The sequence below is a fragment of the Eurosta solidaginis genome, chromosome 5, assembly GCF_040869045.1.
Source record: "Eurosta solidaginis isolate ZX-2024a chromosome 5, ASM4086904v1, whole genome shotgun sequence".
Lineage (NCBI taxonomy): Eukaryota > Metazoa > Arthropoda > Insecta > Diptera > Tephritidae > Eurosta > Eurosta solidaginis.
The window spans coordinates 184,890,278-184,915,080 of NC_090323.1; the positions used below are offsets into that span (position 1 = coordinate 184,890,278).

The 24,803-nt window shown below is 38.3% G+C and overlaps 1 protein-coding gene and 1 long non-coding RNA gene across 3 annotated transcripts in view; both read left to right on the forward strand.

Annotated features, from left to right (window-relative positions):
- Nucleotides 1-24,803, forward strand: part of LOC137251807 (uncharacterized) — a 374,961-nt gene that overhangs the window by 324,388 nt on the left and 25,770 nt on the right. The gene's annotated exons all lie outside the window — the stretch shown is intronic.
- LOC137253937 (uncharacterized) lies at nt 21,925-23,264 on the forward strand. Its single transcript, XR_010953931.1, has 2 exons — nt 21,925-22,199; nt 23,034-23,264. It is a non-coding gene; the product is annotated as an uncharacterized lncRNA (long non-coding RNA).

Below are 24,803 nucleotides of genomic sequence, written 5' to 3' on the forward strand. Positions count from 1 at the left end.
AATTTACCAATCCTTCTCAAATTTGGCAGGGGCATAGATTCTATGACGGTAACTGTTCTCTGTAAAAATGGGCGAAATCGGTTGAAGCCACGCCCAGTTTTTATACACAGTCCACTGTCTGTCCTTCCGCTCGGCCGTTAACACAATAACTTGAGCAAAAACCGATATATCTTTACTAAACTTAGCCCACGTACTTATCTGAACTCACTTTATCTTGGTATAAAAAATGGCCGAAATCCGACCATAACCACGCCCACTTTATCGATATCGAAAATTACGAAAAATGAAAAAAATGCCATAATTCTATACCAAATACGAAAAAAGGGATGAAACATGGTAACTGGATTAGTTTATTGACGCAAAATATAACTTTGGAAAAAACTTTGTAAAATGGGTGTGACACCTACCATATTAAGTAAAAGAAAATGAAAAAGGTTTACAAGGCGAAATCAACAGCCCTTGGAATCTTGGCAGGAATACTGTTAGTGGTATTGCATATACAAATAAATTAGCAGTACCCGACAGATGATTTTCTGGATCACCTGGTCCACATTTTGGTCGATATCGCGAGAACGCCTTCACATATACATCTAAGGGCCACTCGCTTTTAAAGCCCTCATTAATACCTTTAATTTGATATCCATATCGTACAAACACATTCTAGAGTCACCCCTGGCCCACCCTAATGGCGATATCTCGAAAAGGCGTCCACCTATAGACCTAATGTCTACTCCCTCTTAAAGTGCTCAGTAACACCTTTCTTTTGATACCCATATCGTACAAACATTCTAGAGTCACCCCTGGCCCACCCTAATGGCGATATCTCGAAAAGGCGTCCACCTGTAGACCTAATGTCCACTCCCTCTTAAAATGCTCAGTAACACCTTTCGTTTGATACGCATATCGTACAAACATTCTAGAGTCACCCCTGGCCCACCCTAATGGCGATATCTCGAAAATGCGTCCACCTATAGACCTAACGCCCACTCCCTCTGAAAATGCTCAGTAACACCTTTCGTTTGATACCCATATCGTACAAACATTCTAGAGTCACCCCTGGCCCACCCTAATGGCGATATCTCGAAAAAGCGTCCACCTATAGACCTAATGCCCACTCCCTCTTAAAATGCTCAGTAACACCTTTCGTTTGATACCCATATCGTACAAACATTCTAGAGTCACCCTTGGTCCACCTTTATGGCGATAACTCGAAAAGGCGTCCACCTATAGAAGAACTAAGGATTACTCCCTTTTAAAATACTCATTACCACCTTTCATTTGATACCCATATCGTACAAACACATTCTAGAGTCACCCTGGCCCACCCTAATGGCGATATCTCGAAAAGGCGTACACCTATAGACCTAATGCCCACTCCCTCTTAAAATGCTCAGTAACACCTTTCGTTTGATACTCATATCGTACAAACATTCTAGAGTCACCCTTGGTCCACCTTTATGGCGATATCTCGAAAAGGCATCCACCTATAGAACTAAATATTACTCCCTTTTAAAATACTCATTACCACCTTTCATTTGATACCCATATCGTACAAACACATTCTAGAGTCACCCTGGCCCACCCTAATGGCGATATCTCGAAAAGGCGTCCACCTATAAACCTAATGCCCACTCCCTCTTAAAATGCTCAGTAACACCTTTCGTTTGATACCCATATCGTACAAACATTCTAGAGTCACCCCTGGCCCACCCTAATGGCCATATCTCGAAAAGGCGTCCACCTATAGACCTAATGCCCACTCCCTCTTAAAATGCTCAGTAACACCTTTCGTTTGATTCCCATATCGTACAAACACATTCTAGAGTCACCCCTGGCCCACCCTAATGACGATTTCTCGAAAAGACGTATAGACCTCATGCCCACTCCCTCTTAAAATGTTCAGTAACACCTTTCGTTTGATACCCATATCGTACAAACATTCTAGAGTCACCCTTGGTCCACCTTTATGGCGATATCTCGAAAAGGCGTCCACCTATAGAACTAAGGATTACTCCCTTTTAAAATACTCATTACCATCTTTCATTTGATACCCATATCATACAAACACATTCTAGAGTCACCCCTGGCCCACCCTAATGGCGACTTTTCGAAAAGGCGTCCACCTAAAGACCTAATGCCCGCTCCCTCTTAAAATGCTCAGTAACACTTTTCGTTTGATACCCATATCGTACAAACATTCTAGAGTCACCCCTGGCCCACCCTAATGGCGATATCTCGAAAAGGCGTCCACCTATAGACCCAATGCCCACTCCCTCTTAAAATGCTCAGTAACACCTTTCATTTGATTCCCATATCGTACAGACACATTCTAGAGACACCCCTGGTCCACCTTTATGGCGATATCTCGAAACGGCGTCCACCTATGGAACTAAGGATCACTCCTTTTCAAAATACTCATTAACAGCTTTCATTTGATACCCATATCGTACAAACATATTCTAGAGTCACCCCTGGTCCACCTTTATGGCGATTTCTCGAAAAGGCGTTCACCTATAGAACTAAAGCCCATTCCCTTTTAAAATACTCATTACCACCTTTCATTTGATACCCGTATCGTACAAACACATTCTAGAGTCACCCCTGGTCCACCTTAATGGCGATATCTCGAAAAGGCGTCCACCGATAGACCTAAGGCCCGCTCCCTCTTAAAATGCTCAGTAACACCTTTCATTTCATACCCATATCGTACAAACAAATTCTAGAGTCAGCCCTGGTCCACCTTTATGGTGATATACCTAAATGGCGTCCATCCATAGAACTATGGCCTACTCTCTCTTAAAATACTCTTTAATACCTTCCATTTGATACACATGTCATACAACCACATTCCAGGGTTACCCTAGGTTCATTTTCATACATGGTGATTTTCCTTATTTTGTCTCCATAGCTCTCAACTGAGTATGTAATGTTCGGTTACACCCGAACTTAGCCTTCCTTACTTGTTTATACTCAGTTGAGCAGAGCTCACAGAGTATATTAAGTTTGATTGGATAACGGTTGGTTGTACATATCTAAAGGAATCGAGATAGATATAGACTTCCATATATCAAAATAATCAGGATCGAAAAAAAATTTGATTGAGCCATGTCCGTCCGTCCGTCCGTCCGTCCGTTAACACGATAACTTGAGTAAATTTTGAGGTATCTTGATGAAATTTGGTATGTAGGTTCCTGAGCACTCATCTCAGATCGCTATTTAAAATGAACGATATCGGACTATAACCACGCCCACTTTTTCGATATCGAAAATTTCGAAAAATCGAAAAAGTGCTATAATTCACTACAAAAGACAGATAAAGCGAAGAAACTTGGTAGATGAGTTGAACTTATGACGCAGAATAGAAAATAAGTAAAATTTTGGACAATGGGCGTGGCACCGCCCACTTTTAAAAGGAGGTAATTTAAAAATTTTGCAAGCTGTAATTTGGCAGTCGTTGAAGATATCATGATGCAATTTGGCAGGAACGTTACTCCTATTGCTATATGTACGCTTAATAAAAATTAGCAAAATCGGAGAAGGAACACGCCCACTTTTAAAAAAAAAATTTTTAAAGTAAAATTTTAACAAAAAATTTAATATCTTTACAGTATATAAGAAAATTATGTCAACATTCAACTCCAGTAATGATATGGTGCAACAAAATACAAAAATAAAAGAAAATTTCAAAATGGGTGTGGCTCCGCCCTTTTTCATTCAATTTGTCTAGGGTACTTTTAATGCCATAAGTCGAACAAAAATTAACCAATACTTTTGAAATTTGGTAGGGGCATAGATTTTATGACGTTAACTGTTTTGTGTGAAAATGGGCGAAATCGGTTAATGCCACGCCCAGTTTTTATACACAGTCGTCCGTCTGTCCTTCCGCATGGCCGTTAACACGATAACTTGAGCATAAATCGACATTTCTTTAATGAACTTAGTTCACGTGCTTACTTGAACTCACTTTATCTTGGTATGAAAAATGAACGAAATCCGACTATGACCACGCCCACTTTTTCGATATCGATAATTACGAAAAATGAAAAAATGCAATAATTCTATATCAAATACGAAAAAAGGGATGAAACATGGTAAAGTAATTGGATTGTTTTATTGACGCGAAATATAACTTTAGAAAAAACTTTATAAAACGGTTGTGACACCTACCATATTAAGTAGAAGAAAATGAAAAAGTTCTGCAGGGCGAAATAAAAAACCCTTAAAATCTTGGCAGGTATTACATATATAAATAAATTAGCGGTATCCAACTGATGATGTTCTGGGTCACCCTGGTCCACATTTTGGTCGATATCTGGAAAACGCCTTCACATATACAACTACCACCACTCCCTTTTAAAACTCTCATTAATACCTTTAATTTGATACCCATATCGTACAAACTCATTCTAGAATCACCCCTGGTCCACCTTTATGGCGATATCTCGAAAAGGTGTCCGCCTATAGTACTAAGCCCCACGCCCTTTTAAAATACTCATTAACACCTTTCATTTGATACCCATATCGTACAAACATATTCTAAAGTCACCCCTGGTCCACCTTTATGGCGATATCTCGAAAAGGCGAACACCTATAGAACGAGGGCCCACTCCCTTTTAAAAATACTCATTAACACCTTTCATTTGATACCCATATCGTACAAACAAAGTCTTGAGTCACCCCTGGTCCACCTTTATTGCGATACCTCGAAAAGGCGCCCACTTATAGAACTAAGGCCCACTCCCTTTTAAAATACTCATTAACTCCTTTCGTTTGATACCCATATTGCACAAACGAATTCTAGAGTCACCCCTGGCCCACCTTTATGGCGATATCTCGAAACGGCGTCCACCTATGGAACTAAGGATTACTCCCTTTTAAAATACTCATTAACACCTTTCTTTTGATACCCATATTGTACAAACAAATTCTAGGGTCACCCCTGCTCCACCTTTATGGCGATATCTCGAAACGGAGTCCACCTATGGAACTAAGGATTACTCCCTTTTAAAATACTAATTAACACCTTTCTTGTGATACCCATATTGTACAAACAAATTCTAGGGTCACCCCTGGTCCACCTTTATGGCGATATCTCGAAAATGCGACCACCTATTCAACAACCACCACTTCCTTTTAAAACCCTCATTAATACCTTTAATTTGATACCCATATCGTACAAACACATTCTAGAGTCACCCCTGGTCCACCTTTATGGCCATATTTCGAAACGGGGTCCACCTATAGAACTAAGGCCCACTCCCTTTTAAAATACTCATTAACGCCTTTCGTTTGATGCCCATATTGTACAAACAAATTCTAGGGTCACCCCTGGTCCACCTATGTGGCGATATCTCGAAATGGCGTCCACCTATGGAACTAAGGATTACTCCCTTTTAAAATACTCATTAACACCTTTCTTTTGAACCCATATTGTACAAACAAATTCTAGGGTCACCCCCGGTCCACCTTTATGGCGATATCTCGAAACGGCGTCCACCTATGGAACTAAGTATTACTCCCTTTTAAAATACTCATTAACACCTTTCATTTGATACTCATATCGTACAAACGCATTCTAGAGTCACCCCTGGTCCACCTTTATGGCGATATCTCGAAAAGGCGACCACCTATACAACAACCACCACTCCCTTTTAAAACCCTCCTTAATACTTTTAATTTGATACCCATATCGTACAAACACATTCTAGAGTCACCCCTGGTCCACCTTTATGGCTATATCCCTAAATGGCGTCCACCTATAGAACTATGGCCCACTCCCTCATAAAATACTCTTTAATGCCTTTCATTTGATACAAATGTCATACAAACACATTCCAGGGTTTCCCTCGGTTCATTTTCCTACATGGTTATTTTCCCTTATGTTGTACCCATAGCTCTCAACTGAGTATGTAATGTTCGGTTATACCCGAACTTAACCTTCCTTACTTGTTTTTATTTTTTTTTCCAAAATTTTACTTCATATGCATACATTTGCTTATTTCATATACAGTAACTCATGTGAATGACATAGATCCAAAAAAATTTAAAGGACTTAAGAATATTACTTTATTGTACTTAAATTGAATGGAAAGGGGTGTCTACTTATTTATGTGAGTATTTATCCTGGAACTACAATTTTTACAGAATTATTTTATAGTACCAGTCAGGAATGTAAAAGTGAATTACAATAATAATAATAACAATGTAAATAATTAAATTAATTATGTCAAAATTACTTATTACAAAAACTTAAAAGTAAAGTATCATACAAAGTAGAAAAGACAATAGATTTAAATTGAATAAAACCTGATCCAACAAAAAGTTATAGGGTAGGTTATCTTTTATAATTATGTTATTATTCGCTATCATCACTTTCATTGGATGAGTCACTTGTGGAATAGTCATGAACATCAGCAACACTACTGTGAAAGCTTGAAACAACTGGGGTGTTTATTGACTCCTCAACATTATCGGGGACAGTAAATTTAAGACTTCTGAAGTCAGACTTTTAAATTTTTTCTTGGGTATCTCCCTAAAACTGTTAACTAACGGATCCGATGTTATAAGCAACATATTCATAAGATCTCTATTCGTGGCTTCACGCGTCTGCTTTTGTGTGTTATAATCCCTGAATCGTCTCAAATCTTTGTTACGGGCTTCCTGTGCTTCCTCGGAAAGTTGACCAATAGGTAAAATTGCTGATTTTATAATTTCAGTACTATGCACTAAGAATTTATGAACTGTAACAGGCATATTAAACCATGGATAGAGATCTATGTATAGTTTTTTAGTCTCGACAGCAAATTTTACAAATCTTTGGATATTTATATTGTACCCAGATGCTAATGCGCAAAGGATAGTGTCGAATCTTTTGATGAGCGTTACATCCAATCCCGTAATCTCAGCACTAGCCTCAGAATTTTCGAAAAACCTACGAGCAGTGTTGCCGTCATTGGTATTGCCGAAACCTGGTTTTGGTTTACCTTCATCAATCCATTGTATGTACCTGTTTTTATGCCTTGGTGACTGGTGCGGTAGGTTGTGGCAGGTTGAAGTCAATGATCTTCGCCTTTTTGCTTTTGGTGTGCTCTTGTTGACCTTGCGCGTTTATTTTTGTATGTTTTATGGCTACGTGTTTGTTCCCTGTACCAGGGAATTGGTTTGCCGTTTGTAGATCAGCTTTAAAGGTTCAAATATCTCGTCGGAGCTGGTACGTACATACATCCTATTTGATATGTAGAGATAACTAAACCTACAAAAAAAAAAAAAAATTTTAAATAGATGTGCAAAGAATTCGCAATGGTTTTTTCTTTCGACTATTAGAGAATACTTGCGACTATAACATATGTAAAATTAAGCCCGGATGTCTGCGGATGTATGTAACTTTTTTGTCCCTAAAGTTAAAAATATAGGGAAAAAATACCTTTTCTTCTTAATAACGGAATGTTAAATATATTGAAAATAATCTAATTATGAAAGAATCACTATTAAAAAATTTTACTTACCTTCGAGCTTAGAATCCATCAAAAAAATTATGTAAAAGTGTTCACTTAAAAGAAATATGAATCTTAATATTCAACAAGAATTTTGCAAATTAATCAATGCATTTTACGGCCACTCCTGCCTTCTTAATTCAATTACTCAATATATATGAGCAAAAATCTCAAAAAAAAGCAAAAATCCCGTTATTTTGTTTGTTTTCTTTCATTTCTCATTACACTTTTCTTGGAATAAGAACTTTGTTTTTGTCCAGCTAGCTTGTTCTACACGAAACACTGTGCGTCGGTCCGCTGTCTAGGCTTATTTACGGTGTTCATTACTTCTGCCATCGTATCCATTGTGGAGTTACCTCTCCGGAAACTATGCTGTTTGTGAAACAGTTCTCCCCGTCTTCTATGCTCTCTAGAAGGATCTTGTGTTTAGTAAGGTTTTACTGATAAATTCAAAATTTTCTCAAATCCATATAAACAATTCGCTTAAGTATACCGATGATCAAGGATACCAGGAAAGTGAGAACTATGAGGAAGCAGCCACCGATCAATCATTCAAAAAAATATACCATGCAAACCTGTCCTTAGTCCACTAAGCAAGCGTCTATATATCCATTTCTTGAAACTAATAACAAACGAGCACATAAATTCGGATAAAAACCACAAATCTATATATATAAAAAGAAGTGTACATTTTGATTGTCACTCCATAACTCGATAACGGATAGAAAGATTGCTATGAAATTTTTAGGAAAGATACAGGAAGGAGATATGATGGTTAGTTGATTTTGAAATCCCAAATCGGTTTAGCCATTCTTGAGTTATGATTTTTTAAAAAAAAATTCAAATATGTATATAAAAGAAAGTGGTGTTAGTTACACTACGCATAACTCAAGAACGGATGAACCGATTTGGCTTAAAATTGGTGGAGAGGTAGCTCAGAACCAGGGAACGGACATGGGATACTTTTTATCTCGTTCTGGCTAGGGTCTTGAGATCAAAACGTGGACCTGGGTAATTCTGGGATATGTTTGTAGAGTATGGGTGTCAAATGGAAGGTGTTTATAAGTACTTTGATACTGGGTATTTTTCGTACCCCTGGGTGACTAGGGTATCGAGATATAGCCCAAAACGTGGACCGGGCACCCCTAGAATGTGTTTATACAATATGGATATCAAATGAAATCTGTTGATGAGTGCTTTAGTACAGGGTAGTTTTCATACCTATTGGTGGCTAGGGTATCGAGATATAGGCAGAAACGTGGATAAGGGTAACACTAGGATGTGTTTTTAAATTATGGATATCAAATTGAAGCTGTTGTTGTGTGCTTTAGTACAGAGTAAGTTTTATGCCGCTAGGTGACTAGGGTCTCGAGATATAGGCCAAAACGTGGACCCGGATACACCTAGAATGTGTTTTTATATTATGGGTATCAAATTGAAGCTGTTGGTGTGTGCTTTAGTACAGAATAAGTTTTACACCGCTGAGTGACTAGGGTCTCGAGATATAGGCCAAAACATGGACCCGGATACCCCTAGAATGTGTGTGTTATGGATATCAAATGAAAGCTGTTGCTGAGAGCTTTAAAGAAATTTTCATTGTGATATTCGATTTAGTCGCATCAACCTGGCAAAACTGATAAATATGCATGCGAAGCCGAAATAAATACATGAATTAATAATACCCACATACCTATTTACATACGTCCTATTCAATTTACCTATATTAGTATTTACGGTGCTTTTTTCCGGGAAGTAGACCTAAGACGGACTGGGACTGTGATTAGGACTAGGACTGGGACTGAGGCTGACACTGAGACTCGGAGTGGGACTGGGACTGAGACTCGGAATGGGACTGGAACAAAATACATACCACCAAGAATGAGAAAAACTTGGGAGAAGAGGAAAGAAAGAAGGAAAAGACTGAGAAAGAAATAGAATGAGACGAAGATGGTGATAGATGACGCGAAAAATACGGAGGGAGAAGTGAATACTAAGATTAGGAAAAAGTGTAGAGGGGCGAGGGCAGAGTTAGACGGAAAAAGCTTATTAAAATGTATGCAGATAGACAAAAAATTTAGGGCAGAACAACGTATGCTGGCTCTGCTAGTTTTATACAAAAGAGGGGGGACACTAACACTGCCCGGATACTAGTGCGTTTACCCTATTCATAACATATGTATATATAAATTTAGGTATGGTTGACAATAAAATATAATAATTTATATGTATTGATAAAAGCGCCGTCAATGACTATGCTTTAGAAGGCAAACCGAAAGTGGTTAAGTTTAAATGAATGGCCATTGTATGGAAACTTGAATTGTCCACGTTAATGTCATTTTGCATATTTTATAACCACATATATTTACTTATATACACACTTATGTATAAATTATATTTGTATTTATGGATACTTGTAAGTGATAAACAGTCTACAATGCAACCGCAATAGCAATGTGGTATATTCATTCATACTGTGTATTTAAAAAAAAAAATTGCTATTTACAGTTTATGTTTGAAAGAGCCGAGCTTGTCTTAAACTGCTGATGTCCCTAGAACATCATTTACACAGTGAAGCGAAATGAAAATGAAATGAAATGCTAAACAAACAGTTTCTGCTGAATACCCTTTGAGGAGGCTCCGCTTTCCAGGGACTTAAGAAGTCATCTCCGCAAGCATTATGAGAAAATACGGCACTTGTCGTATGAAGAAAAAGACCACAGAACTTGCCCGCGAGCCCCGTTCTTAAAGACAAATACCCTAAACTCGCAGTAGAGAAAAGCATCCTCCCCAGAGAGGCGCGCGTCACTCTAGCTCAACTTCAATCTGGATACTGTAACAGTTTGGACTCTTACCTATCCAGCATCTACCCCGACACACATAATGTATGTTCTGCTCGCAACCTGTCCCCACATTACACCAACTATCTTTTCAATTGCAATGTGAAACCAATGCCTCTAACGCCCCTTTCTTTCTGGTCCACCCTCTTTGAAGCTGCAGGTTTCCTTGAACTCCTGTTTGAGGATGTTGGTGCAATTTGTGAATAGTCGCATCTTTGGATGTGGCAAATCACACTTACAACAACAACAATACCAACTATTACAATTACTATCACTACCACTATCATTATCACTACCACTACCACCATAACTATCAGTACTATAACACTATCCACTGCTATTTCCGGCCCCACAATTATTACAGCTACCATTATCACTACAATCGTTTCCGAGATAGTTGGGCCAGTACCTTAATGGTGCTTGTTATCGGAACGGAATCGCAAGATTCCCCCCCGGTTTTAAAGGATTTGCAGTTATCTTGACTAGCGCGTCACCTAGCGGAACTTCGTTTTCTATAAGTTGTATTCTCACCAGGCCGCTAACTAAGTGCCAAATTTCAAGTCTCTAGGTAACCGGGAAGTTAGTTAAAAATGGATTGAAGGATTCCCAAATCAAATTGATTCTCTTAATATCTCAATCCATGGGCCACCTTGCGAAATTTTTTTGTTCAAATATTGTATTGTCACCGGGTTCTGACTCACCGCCCAAGTTTCAGGTCTCTAGCTCACCAGGAAGTTACTTAAAAATCGATCGCAAGATTCCCACCGTTTTTAAAGCATTTGCAGTTAATTTGACTAGCGCGTTACCTAGCGGAACTTTGTTGTCTATGAGTTGTGTTGTCAGCAGGCCTCTAACTAAGTGCCAAGTTTCAAGTCTCTAGGTAACCTGGAAGTTATTTAATATGGATTAAAAGATTCCCAAATTAAAATTTGTTTCTTACCATCTCGATCCGCGTGCGCCACCCAGCGGTTTTTTTTTTTTTATAAAATGTTGCATTGTCACCGGGTTCTGACTCACGGCCCAAGTTTCTGATCTCTAGCTCACCGGGAAGTTACTTAAAAATCGATCGCAAGATTCCCTGCGTTTTTTCAGGGATTTGCAGGGATTTTCGTTTATCTCGATTCGTCTGCCACCTGGCGGCATTTTGTTTTCCACGAATTATAGTACCATCGGCTCGCAAACTATGTGCTAAGTTACAAGTTTCTAGGTAACCGGGAAGTTAGTTAAAACTGGATTGGAAGATTACCAAATTAAAAATAATTTTCTTAATATCTCGATCCATGCGCCCCCTAGCTAAATTTTTTCGATAAAATATTGCATTGTCACCGGGTTCTGATTCACGGCTCAAGTTTCATATCTCCAGCTCACCGGAAAGTTACTAAAAAATCGATTGCAAGATTCCCCTCATTTTTCAAGGATTTGTAGTTATCTCACTTAGCGCGCCACCTAGCGGAATTTTGTTTTCTGTAAATTGTATTGTCACCAACCCTCGAACTGTGTGCCAAATTTCAAGTCTCTAGGTCACCAGGAAGTTAATTAAAAATGGATTGAAAGATTCCCAAATCAAAATTAATTTTCTTAATATCTCGATCCATGCCCCACCTAGCGAAATTTTTTTGATCAAATATTGCATTGTCACCGGGTTCTGACTCACGGTCAATTGAAAGACAATTTCATGGGGCGATCACGCCAATTCTAATTTATAATATTTCCCGCTGAGGTTTTCTTCATCTCCATACATTTTTATATGAGAATGAGGAAAATCTCTCCAGGAAAAATTGTTTAAATAATTGTGACTGACTTAGGAACACTGTGCGCTGTAATTATAGACAACCTCTTTTAAAGACGAATTTAAAGAAATCGAAGTTGTTTAACAAAACTTTACGGTGACTCATACTAACCTATATTGGTTTAAATAAACAGCTGTAATATTAACATATAATATCCTATAAAAATATTTACGTGTCAGATGACAATCTTAATGCTAGCCATTAAAATTCGCATACATTTTTATACTCAGTTGAGCAGAGCTCACAGAGTATATTAACTTTGATTGTATAACGGTTGGTTGTACAGGTATAAAGGAATCGAGATAGGTATAGGCTTCCATATATCAAAATCATCTGTATCAAAAAAAATTGGATTGAGCCATGTCCGTCCGTCCGTTCGTCCGTTAACACGATAACTTGAGTAAATTTTGAGGTATCTTGATGAAATTTGGTCCGTAGGTTCCTGGGCACTCATCTCAGATCGCTATTTATTTATTTATTTATCGGACTATAACCACGCCTACTTTTTCGATATCGAAAATTTCGAAAAATTGCGATAATTCATTACCAAATACGGATTAAGCGATGAAACTTGGTAGGTGAGTTGAACTTATGACGCAGAATAGAAAACTAGTAAAAGTTTGGACAATGGGCGTGGCACCGCCCACTTTTAAAAGAAGGTAATTTAGAAGTTTTGCAAGCTGTAATTTGGCAGTCGTTGAAGATATCATGATGAAATTTGGCAGGAACGTTTCTCATATTACTATATATATGCCTAATAACAATTAGCAAAATCGGAGAACGACCACGCCCACCTTTTAAAACAAATTTTTTTAAGTCAAATTTTAAAAGAAAAGATAATATCTTTACAGTATATAAGTAAATTATGTCGACATTCAACTCCAGTAATGATATGGTGCAACAAAATACAAAAAAAAAATAAATTTTCAAAATGGGGGTGGCTCCACCCTTTTTCATTTAATTTGTCTAGGGTACTTTTAATGCCATATGTCGAACAAAACATTACCAATCCTTGTGAAATTTGGTAGAGGCTTAGATTCTAGGACGATAACTGTTTTCTGTGAAAAGGGGCGAAATAGGTTGAAGCCACGACCAGTTTTTATACACAGTCGACCGTCTGTCCTTCCGCTAGGCCGTTAACACGATAACTTGAGCAAAAGTCGATATATCTTTACTAAACTCAGTTCGTACTTATCTGAAATCACTCTATATTGGTTTAAAAAATGACCGAAATCCGACTATGACCATGCCCACTTTTACGATATCGAAAATTACGAAAAATGAAAAAAATGCCATAATAATATACCAAATACGAAAAAAGGAATGAAACATGGTAATTGGATTGGTCTATTGACGCAAAATATAACTTTAGAAAAAAACTTTGTAAAATTGGTGTGACACCTACCATATTAAGTAGAAAAGAATGAAAAAGTTCTGCAGGGCGAAATCAAAAGCCTTTGGAATCTTGGAAGGATAAACTTTCGTGGTATTACATATTTAATAAATTAGCGGTACCCGACAGATGATGTTCTGGGTCACCCTGGTCCACATTTTGGTCGATATCTCGAAAACGCCTTCACATATACAACTACCACCACTCCCTTTTAAAACCCTCATTAATACCTTTCATTTGATACCCATATCGTACAAAAAATTCTAGAGTCACCCCGGATCCACCTTTATGGCGATATCTCGAAAAGGCGTACACCTATAGAACTAAGGCCCGCTCCATTTTAAAATTCGCATTAACACCTTTCATTTGATATCCATAGTGTACAAACGCATTCTAGAGTCACCCCTGTTCCACGTTTATGTTGATATCCCGAAAAGGCGTCCACCCATAGAACTAAGGCCCATTCCCTTTTAAAATACTTATTAACACCTTTCGTTTGATACCCATATTGTACAAAAGAATTCTAAAGTCAACCCTGGTCTACCTTTATAACGATATTCCGAAAAGGCGTCCACCTATAGAACTAAGGCCCACTCCCTTTTAAAATACTCATTAACACTTTTCAGTTGATACCCATATCATACAAACAAATTCTAGAGTCACCCCTGGTCCACCTTTATGGCGATATCTCGAAAAGGCATCCACCTATAGAACTAAGGCCCACGCCGTTTTGAAATACTCATTAACACCTTTCATTTGATACCCATATCGTACAAACAAATTCTAGAGTCACCCCTGGTCCACCTTTATGGCGATATCTCGAAAAGGCGTCCACCCATAGAACTAAGGCCCAATCCCTTTTAAAATACTCATTAACACCTTTCGTTTGATACCCATATTGTACAAACGCATTCTAGAGTCACCCCTGGTCCACGTTTATGTTGATATCTCGAAAAGGCGTCCACACATAGAACTAAGGCCCATTCCCTTTTAAAATACTTATTAACACCTTTCGTTTGATACCCATATTGTACAAAAGCATTCTAGAGTCACCCCTGGTCCACCTTTATGGCAATATCTCGAAAAGGCGTCCACCCATAGAACTAAGGCCCAATCCCTTTTAAAATACTCATTAACACCTTTCGTTTGATACCCATATTGTACAAACGCATTCTAGAGTCACCCCTGGTCCACGTTTATGTTGATATCTGGAAAAGGAGTCCACCCATAGAACTAAGGCCCATTCCCTTTTAAAATACTTATTAACACCTTTCGTTTGATACCCATATTGTACAAAAGCATTCTAGAGTCACCCCTGGTCCACCTTTATGGCAATATCTCGAAAAGGCGTCCACCCATAGAACTAAGGCCCAATCCCTTTTAAAATACTCATTAACACCTTTCGTTTGATACCCATATTGTACAAACGCATTCTAGAGTCACCCCTGGTCCACCTTTATGGCGATATCCCGAAAAGGCGTCCACCCATAGAACTAAGGCCCATTCCCTTTTAAAATACTTATTAACACCTTTCGTTTGATACCCATATTGTACAAAAGCATTCTAGAGTCAACCCTGGTCTACCTTTATAACGATATTCCGAAAAGGCGTCCACCTATAGAACTAAGGCCCACTCCCTTTTAAAATACTTATTAACACCTTTCGTTTGATACCCATATTGTACAAACGCATTCTAGAGTCACCCCTGGTTCACGTTTATGGCGATATCTCGAAAAGGCGTCAACTTATAGATTTAAGGCCCACTCCCTTTTAAAATACTCATTAACACCTTTCGTTTGATACCCATATTGTACAAGCGCATTCTAGAGTCACCCCTGGTCCACCTTTATGGCGATATCCCGAAAAGGCGTCCACCCATAGAACTAAGGCCCATTCCCTTTTAAAATACTTATTAACACCTTTCGTTTGATACCCATATTGTACAAAAGCATTCTAGAGTCAACCCTGGTCTACCTTTATAACGATATTCCGAAAAGGCGTCCACCTATAGAACTAAGGCCCACTCCCTTTTAAAATACTCATTAACACTTTTCAGTTGATACCCATATCGTACGAACAAATTCTAGAGTCACCCCTGGTCCACCTTTATGGCAATATCTCGAAAAGGCATCCACCTATAGAACTAAGGCCCACGGCCTTTTAAAATACTCATTAACACTTTTCAGTTGATACCCATATCGTACAAACAAATTCTAGAGTCACCTCTGGTCCACCTTTATGGCGATATCTCGAAAAGGCGTCCACCCATAGAACTAAGGCCCACTCCCTTTTAAAATACTAATTAGCACCTTTCGTTTGATACCCATATTGTACAAACGTATTCACGAGTCACCCCTGGTCCACGTTTATGTTGGTATCCCGAAAAGGCGTCCACCCATAGAACTAAGGCCCATTCCCTTTTAAAATACTTATTAACACCTTTCGTTTGATACCCATATTGTACAAAATCATTCTAGAGTCAACCCTGGTCCACCTTTATAACGATATTCCGAAAAGGCGTCCACCTATAGAACTAAGGCCCACTCCCTTTTAAAATACTCATTAGCACTTTTCATTTGTTACCCATATCGTACAAACAAATTCTAGAGTCACCCCTGGTCCACCTTTATGGCGATATCTCGAAAAGGCATCCACCTATAGAACTAAGGCCCACGCCCTTTTAAAATACTCATTAACACTTTTCAGTTGATACCCATATCGTACAAACAAATTCTAGAGTCACCCCTGGTCCACCTTTATGGCGATATCTCGAAAAGGCGTCCACCTATAGAACTAAGGCCCACGCCCTTTTAAAATACTCATTAACACCTTTCATTTGATACCCATATTGTACAAAATCATTCTAGAGTCAACCCTGGTCCACCTTTATAACGATATTCCGAAAAGGCGTCCACCTATAGAACTAAGGCCCACTCCCTTTTAAAATACTCATTAGCACTTTTCATTTGATACCCATATCGTACAAACAAATTCTAGCGTCACCCCTGGTCCACCTTTATTCTGATATCTCGAAAAGGCGTCCACCCATAGAACTAAGGCCCACTCCCTTTTAAAATACTCATTAACACCTTTCATTTGATACCCATATCGTACAAACAAATTCTAGAGTCACCCCGGGTCCACCTTTATGGCGATATCTCGAAAAGGCGTCCACCTATAGAACTTAGGCCCACTCCCTTTTAAAATACTCATTAACACCTTTCATTTGATACCCATATCGTACAAACAAATTCTAGAGTCAGCCCTGGTCCACCGTTATGGCGATATCCCTAAATGGCGTCCATCTATAGAACTATGGCCCACTCCCTCTTAAAATACTCTTTAATACCTTCCATTTGATACACATGTCATACAAACACATTCAAGGTTTACCCTAGTTTCATTTTACTACCAGGTGATTTTCCCTTATTTTGTCTCCATAGCTCTCAACTGAGTATGTAATGTTCGGTTACACCCGAACTTAGCTTTCCTTACTTGTTTCTTTTCTTTTCGCATGCCAACGCACAAAAAGCGAAACTTTAATTTGCCATAAAGTTCGTACTTAAGTAGTAAGTAAAAGAAGCAATTTATATGATCCTATCCCAACAGCTCTCACATTAATTTCAGCATTCATGTGTGCTCGACTAAGTATCACCCATACAGACACAAAATGGCAATTTTTAGTTAAGCAAAAGTTCTGTGCAAAGCTCGCTAAACATAAATGTGTCCGAAAAAGCTAACGCAATATACCCATGTGCAACGTTTGGGGGACAAGATCTGTGTTCAAGTGTACGTAATAATTTTACGTATAAATTTTCACATTTAATTGTTATTTGCTGGTGCTTTACTAAGCTCCTACTGTCCCTATGACTACCTACATACTTACAAACCTAGGGTGATAAACGACATTTGAGAGATTAAGCGAAGTTGTAATTTTAGTGGTTGTCATATCTGCTAAATGCCAAACGCTATAGCGCCGTTAACGCCTCCACATGTACTAATGAAGCGCAAACTGTTGGCAGGTTAATCAGATATACGCAAACTATATGGGTTGGTAGCCATAAGGTCTGGACCAAGCAATGCATTTACAGTGATACAATATTCCTTTGCAAACTTCAATTGCACACGAATGAAAGGTCATCATCGCCATCCTAGCAAGTCGCACCTATCATCGCAGCTTTGCTATAACTGACGCGAATGGGAGTAGTCAAGACAGTTCAAGTCATACACCACCTGTATCTCCCAACTCAATATGAATAGGAACACTTTCTGGGTTGGAGAATCTTCGTCTATTCGCATACCATTGCCCTAGCCAGCGAAGCCATTGGGCTGTTATGCGATCCACTATCTGCAAGTCTACGTAAATCTCATACAGCTCACCCCTCGGCATCACAAACAAGGCCATAAATATTCCAGAGAGCTTTTCTATCCAGCTTTCGAAGAGCCATGTCATTTTTTCTCGATACCGTGCATGATTCCGAGCTATACATCAGTACAGGTATGATGATCGCCTTATAGAGCGTGATTTTCGAACTTAACTTTTCAATTGCCCACTTAGTGAAAAGTAGCCCTTCTTGGCAAGATTTATTTCCTGTTTGATTTCTAAGCTTACACCGCCTTTGTTAAAGATAAAAGATATTTAATGCGATTTACCTCGAAGGAGATTTGGGTCGAGCTTCTCTTTCAATTTGTGTCGTACTCCTTTTTAATTTTTCTAACAAATTAGTGGGATGGGACCTAAATATTTTATTTTGATGTTATTGTATTATCGACAAAGACATCCTCCGAAAGTTTTGGGGAGTGGTATCGATGTTGATGCGCCATTAAGGTACTAGTCTGACCATCTCGGGAACGATTTATATGACCACATTAAACCTACTAGGCCATACCATTTTCCCAGCATCAGATTAATGATTATAGGGAGTCGCCCTTCTGAAGCCATGCTTGGTTTTGAATTTTTCTGGGAGATCCCTACGGAGTTGTGGTATAGCTCAATGTCATTTGACCAAGTCTTATAAGCTTAACTTGCTGATGATCTGGCCGATATACGATTTACCAGGCCTGAAGTCGCACTGATAAAGTCCATTCAATCTATCCACTTTAGGTTTCAGTCTTTTGCACAATACGCTGGATAGACATTTATATTAAGCATGCTGATTTCGCGGTAATAAGCGAGGTTTGCAGAATCGCCATACTTGTAAATTGGGGAGAACAAACTTTAATTTCAATCTAAAAGCATGCGCTTGTCCGAACATATTTTGCATAAGTGTCTTTAGCAGCTTTTCACCAACGTGTTTGAGCAGCTCGGCTGGTAGGCCGTCGTTAACCAGCATCTTGTCTTTCTTGTGGGGTGGTAGGAAACGTATTCCATCGAAAGGGTATAGGGTTCGCCATGCACTCTCTACACGAAGGAGCAAATAGTGTTTTCCGGATCTTTACCTTGGTTACAAGGTCACGATTATCATACGCGACTCTAAAACATTTCTTCACACGTCTTACCTTCTCTGTTTGCTCGTCGCGTTACGATAACGCTCCCATACCCAGGCGTTCTTGAGGCGGCGCGACATTCTTCATCTTCCCAATTGTTTTCGCAGCTATTGCAGTATCGATACGCATTGAGTGAAAAATGTTCACCCACAACTTGGTTACATCGCTTTAGAAAGGTTGGTCTAAAAGAGCAGGTGTGAGAGCCGAGTGTTGTAATCATGTGTGAATTGATCATCAGCCGTCTGTTTTTTGAAGAGCTTCTCTATGCAAAACTTTTCTTGCACTCTTCGCTGCCCATAAACATGTATGTATGCATGTATCTTTTCAGGCAACGGTTCCACCATGAACGGTCCGTGAGCATCCTGGATGGCAGTTCTTTGCCTGCAGGCAATTACGATATGTTCAATTCGCTTTCTTGTTCTTTGATCAAAAGTCAGCCAAGTATATTGATGTATCACCTTAAATTGAGTCCTAGTCTCACATATTGCAATAGCCGGAGTGAAATCGTTGGTCAGTCATACTGATCAAAAAGTCAGCGGAGAATTATAACGATTTTTTTTTAGAGCTCGGGATTCCGCTGGCCACCTGTAGTTTGCTCCTCCATAGCTGGGCCTCGAGTTAGCTCAGCAAACGTTGGGCGGAAACCACCTCTTGCAGGGTAGCAAGATCTTTCTGGCCGAAAGTGGATGAGGTCTGTCGATATAATTGCGTTCACTAAGGCTCACCTATCAGGGTTTGACAGGGCACCGTCCTAAGGGTGTCCATGCGCTACGTCTCAATATACTGGAACTCCATCCTGCAGCAGCTGTATGGAGGATGTTGAGGTGGAATCATCAAATCACTTTACGCTTGATTGTCCAGCTTTTGCCAGAACGCGTTTCGCGACTCACTTGGACCTCCCGTGGATTTATCCAAGGTTGAAATCGGTATCATTCGGAACTTTATCGTTGCTACCCAACGATTCTCTAAGAACCTATATCTACGTCACAGTTATTTTACTGTATGTGATATAACAACGGACCTCAGGATCAGGGCAGCTACCACCTAACCTAACCCAACCTAGAGCTGCGAGACTTGTTCGAATACAACACTTGGCTGATTCTCTTTCCTTAAATTTATAAATCCATATCATTACTCTAGTTCCTTTCTAATCTCAATCTAGTCACTGTCATATCTTATATTTTGATCAAACCTATGTTTTAAGTAAAAATCTGGTATCCTTAGGACGATGTACCGTATAAGCTAAGGGCCTTATGCTAAAAGAGAGCCAATTCGAATATTTAAGAAAGAACACATTTTAAATTTACTTTCGTTAACACCCTAAGCTATTTACATAATTTCCGTGCCCATATGACTGTCAAATTAGAAGTATATAATCGCACAAGCAAACAAATTGGAGTCCTCCTATCTTTAGTGGTCATATCATTACAAATGCTTGTCATTAAATGTGTGTGTTTTGTGTGGTTTGTGGTTTTTCTTATTTTACGACCACAACTCGAATATGTTTCCAAGTTTTGTTTCTTTACTGATGTTTAGTTTACTTTAATTGCTGATGACTTTTCGTATTCATCCAGTTTGAGTTTATTACATATGTATGTATGTAGTTAAGTTATGGCAAAAGTGGCAATGGCAAATTCGCAATGTGCAGAGTGAAGATATTTAAAAAGCGAAGAGAGGATGGCACATGGTTGCACATTTGAGAGTGGGTTTTGTTAATAAAATTAACTCATTTTTGATTAGTGCCTTAAGAGTGGATTGTGTAAAAGCTATTTTACACCACTTAGCACACCATTAGATTTACTTTCATCTATGTAAATAATTGTGATATGCAATGAGACCGAGTATAAGACGGGTTAAGTTGAGAAGATGTTAATATCCATTGTGTATGTTGCCATATATTGTATATTATTTTTTTTTTTCGCAGTCGAAAAAGTCCTGGTCAAAAAGTTGTCCTAGGTAAAAATATTTGAGTTCCGAGGTATTCCTATAGCAATATCATGTAGAATCACGCATCCTTTTTATTTTTCGAACTTTTTCCATAAAAGTCTACATATAAAAGTAAAATCTGTATTTTTATTTCTTGAGTCCGATAGAACTAGTTAAACTCGGACTTTTAAAAATAAAAGTCCGGAAATAAAAGTCAAATCCGGACTTTTATTTTTTAAGGCCAAAATAAAAGTCCGACTTGAAAACAAAGAAACGGCTTATCCGAAATAAAAAATAAAAATTTGGATAAGCCGTTTCTTTGGTATCAATCCGGACTTTTATTTTGGCCCCAAAAAATAAAAGCCCGGATTTAACTTTTATTTCCGTACATTTATTTTTAAAAGTCCGAGTTTAACTAGTTCCATCGGATTCACGTAATAAAAATCCGAAAATAATTTTTATCTTGATCCAAATATATTAAAAGTCCAAAATTAATATTTTTCCAATGGATTATATTATAAAAGGAATAACAGTTTCCGCCCCTGGCCAAAATTTTCAGTAGAGCAATCGTTATCTAATATGGTGTAGTATTTTCAATGACTCGACTCCATCTGCGATTGAGCTATTTTGAGTTTTTTTTTATCAGAAGCATTATCGCCGTCTTTCCTGGCTGGAAGAGGATATAACAGTGAGATTACCTCATTTGAAGCAGTAACAGGTAAACGGCTATAGTTCAACAGTAGGAAATATCCTACCTACCCTCTATAGCAATGGTTCCCAACCGGTGGTCCGCGGACCACCGGTGGTCCGCGGAAGCCAAAATATGGTCCGCGAATGATTTGAAATTTAACGGTTGGTAAACAAAAACTATCCACATATGGCATGGCAAAATAACGGTTGCTCCACATATATATATTTATTTTCCATGTATTTTGTTTCTGTAATTTGAGCCTAATGCCAAATCGTATTACCAAAAAAGTTATTATGCCAAATTTCGCTGCTGTAGGACCCCCCTCCATAAAATAAGAATACATAAGTGAAATCGGAATAGCGATTGTGATTTTCTTAAAAAGTAACAGCTATTGAAGGTAGCAGTCACTCTCTTCACTGATACTGAAAAAACAGTGCGTCGCTCATAACTAACCCAGTCATTTGTTATATTTCAGTTTCTGTAATAGCATTTCGTATTACTTTACTGTGTGAGGAAGGGAATTGATCATTACTGATCGTTGTTCTTAACTTTATTTTTTGAATTTGTCCGTTAATGGTACAGGTAAGTAGACATTTTAATTAAATTGTTTTCGTTGGTCTAAAAAACTTCGATTTCTGGAATACCATGTACATTTTAAAAGCGTATATTTCTGTTTAAGTGAGCTCACGATTATGTGTAAATGGTGTTGAATCAGTGCATATCAAATTGCTGTTGTGATATCGTAATTTTAATGAAACATCAATATAGGTATATGCATATGCACATGTGAAGTAACATGGTTCAATTACAAGGTTACCTATTCCATGCAAGGAAGAACAGCTGATGTTCCTTGTAAGAACACTATCGGTTAGATAACTAGAGGTCACGACTTTAAATGTTTATGAACTTCTAAAAGTCGAATTGATAATTCTAGTGCAAAGATTTGTTATTCGTGGGTTCGTAGTACATTTTTTTTTGTTTTTGTGTTATATAAAAAATAAGTACCTCCCGTGACAAAACCAAAACAAGTATCGATTAGTTTTCCACCTGCTTACTTGGTTATGCATTTGTCACGAGAGAGCTACTTACTTGGATTTGTTGTGTCACGGGAGAAGCTAACTTAGGCTACGCGCACACTGCAACCGATTTTTGTAGTCCGGCACGGCCGGCAAATTCGAGCGCGTTCTATTTGCACGGACGAGCAAAAGTTTGTTTACATTCGGGTGAAATCGAATGAAACTTGCGAGCACATTTAAAACACATGTGTGCGGATGTGTGTTTGCTGATGGACGACAAAAGTCCGTTGCAGTGTGATCGTAGTGTAACACCAAGATAAATATTTTTTATAATGTCTGAACTTACGGTTTTTTTCCTAGTTTTTATTTAGCTCTATTTTTTTTTTAATTTTATTTTAAGGACATGGCGCCCAAGAGAAAATACGACAGTAACTACATAAAGTTTGGATTTACCTCGATAGAAAATAAGGGAGAAATAAAACCACAGTGTGTTATATGCTCAACTGTCCTCGCAAATGAAGCTTTAAAACCGGCGAAGTTAAAACGCCACTTAGACACGGTACATCCGAATTTGTCTGACCGTCCAGTAGAATTCTTTGAAGGAAAATTAGAAAACCTAAAAAAAATGAAACTCGGACCTAGTGGTACGAGATTTTCAGCATCACAAAAATCATTAGTAGCTTCGTTTGAGATTTCTAAATTGATAGCACAATCTAAAAAACCTCATACAATCGGGGAAACGCTTGTGAAACCCTGTATGATCAAAGCCGTCGAAGAAGTACTGGGATTAGAGGCCAAGAAAAAAATTTAGGATATACCTCTGTCCAATAACACCGTCAAAGCCCGAATTGAGCTAATGTTAAATGATATAGAGGAGCAACTTTTTTCAAAAATCCAAAAATCTCCATTTTTCGCTTTGCAGTGTGATGAATCGACCGATATTTCAAATTGTTGTCAACTACTGGTATTTGTTCGCTTTTTAGATGAAAACGTAATTAAAGAAGAATTATTGATTTCACGGGAGCTGGAAACAACATCGAAAGGTATGGACGTCATGAATTCAATAGCGGAATATTTTGGTAAGCATAATCTGATGTGGGATCACCTCGTTTCTCTCTGCACTGATGGTGCTCCAGCAATGTTAGGTTCACGTTCTGGTTTGTCGACTTTAGTTAAACAGAAAAATCCCAATGTAATAACGTCACATTGCTTAATTCATCGCCAGGCATTAGCTTCTAAGACTTTACCCGTATGCCTTAATGATACGTTGCAAATGGCCATAAAAGTTGTGAATGTAATTAAAAGCAGCGCATTAAATACACGCCTTTTCAAAAAGCTGTGCACTGATATGGAGTCTAACCATGAAGCACTTCTTTTTCACACAGAAGTTCGATGGCTTTCGAAAGGTAATATGTTGGCAAGATTGTACGAATTAAGGGCAGAGGTTGAGATATTTCTGGTTGATAAAAAAATGAATGATATTTCAAAACAGTTTACTATTCCGACGTGTCAGCTAAATTTGGCTTATCTTGTGGACATTTTCGAACATTTGAATAAACTGAATATGCAACTGCAAGGTTCCGGAAATAAACAATTACAAAACGTCGGAAATATATTCATTTTTGAAGACAAACTTCGAGCTTTTATTTGCAAACTTCAGTTGGGGATAAGTAAACTTGAAGAAAAAAATTATTCTGCGTTTGCGACATTTAAAACTCTTGTGGAAGACAAAAAGTATGGCTCGAGTGTAGCAAATATCCAAAAAAACATTAAAACTCATTTACAAATGTTGATTGATGAATTCAATCGTTACTTCCCAGAATATGCCGAAGAAGCTATAGTTGATCAAAAACTGATTCGTAGCCCTTTTACCATGAACGTAAGTGAAGTTGCTGAAGGAATCCAGGAAGAACTGATAGAACTCCAAAATGACAGAAACTGCAAGGATGCTTTTGAATCGAATTCAATAGAGTCGTTTTGGTGTAAAAAAGCTATTTTTTATAACAAACTTCGAGAAATTGCCTTGCGTTATTTGATATGTTTTTCAACGACTTATTTATGTGAGCAGGGATTTTCTGCTTTGTTGGTAATTAAAAACAAGGCAAGGAATCGTTTGGAAGTAAGTGATGATCTGCGTGTAGCTTTAAGCAACAGCATTAGTCCGAGGATC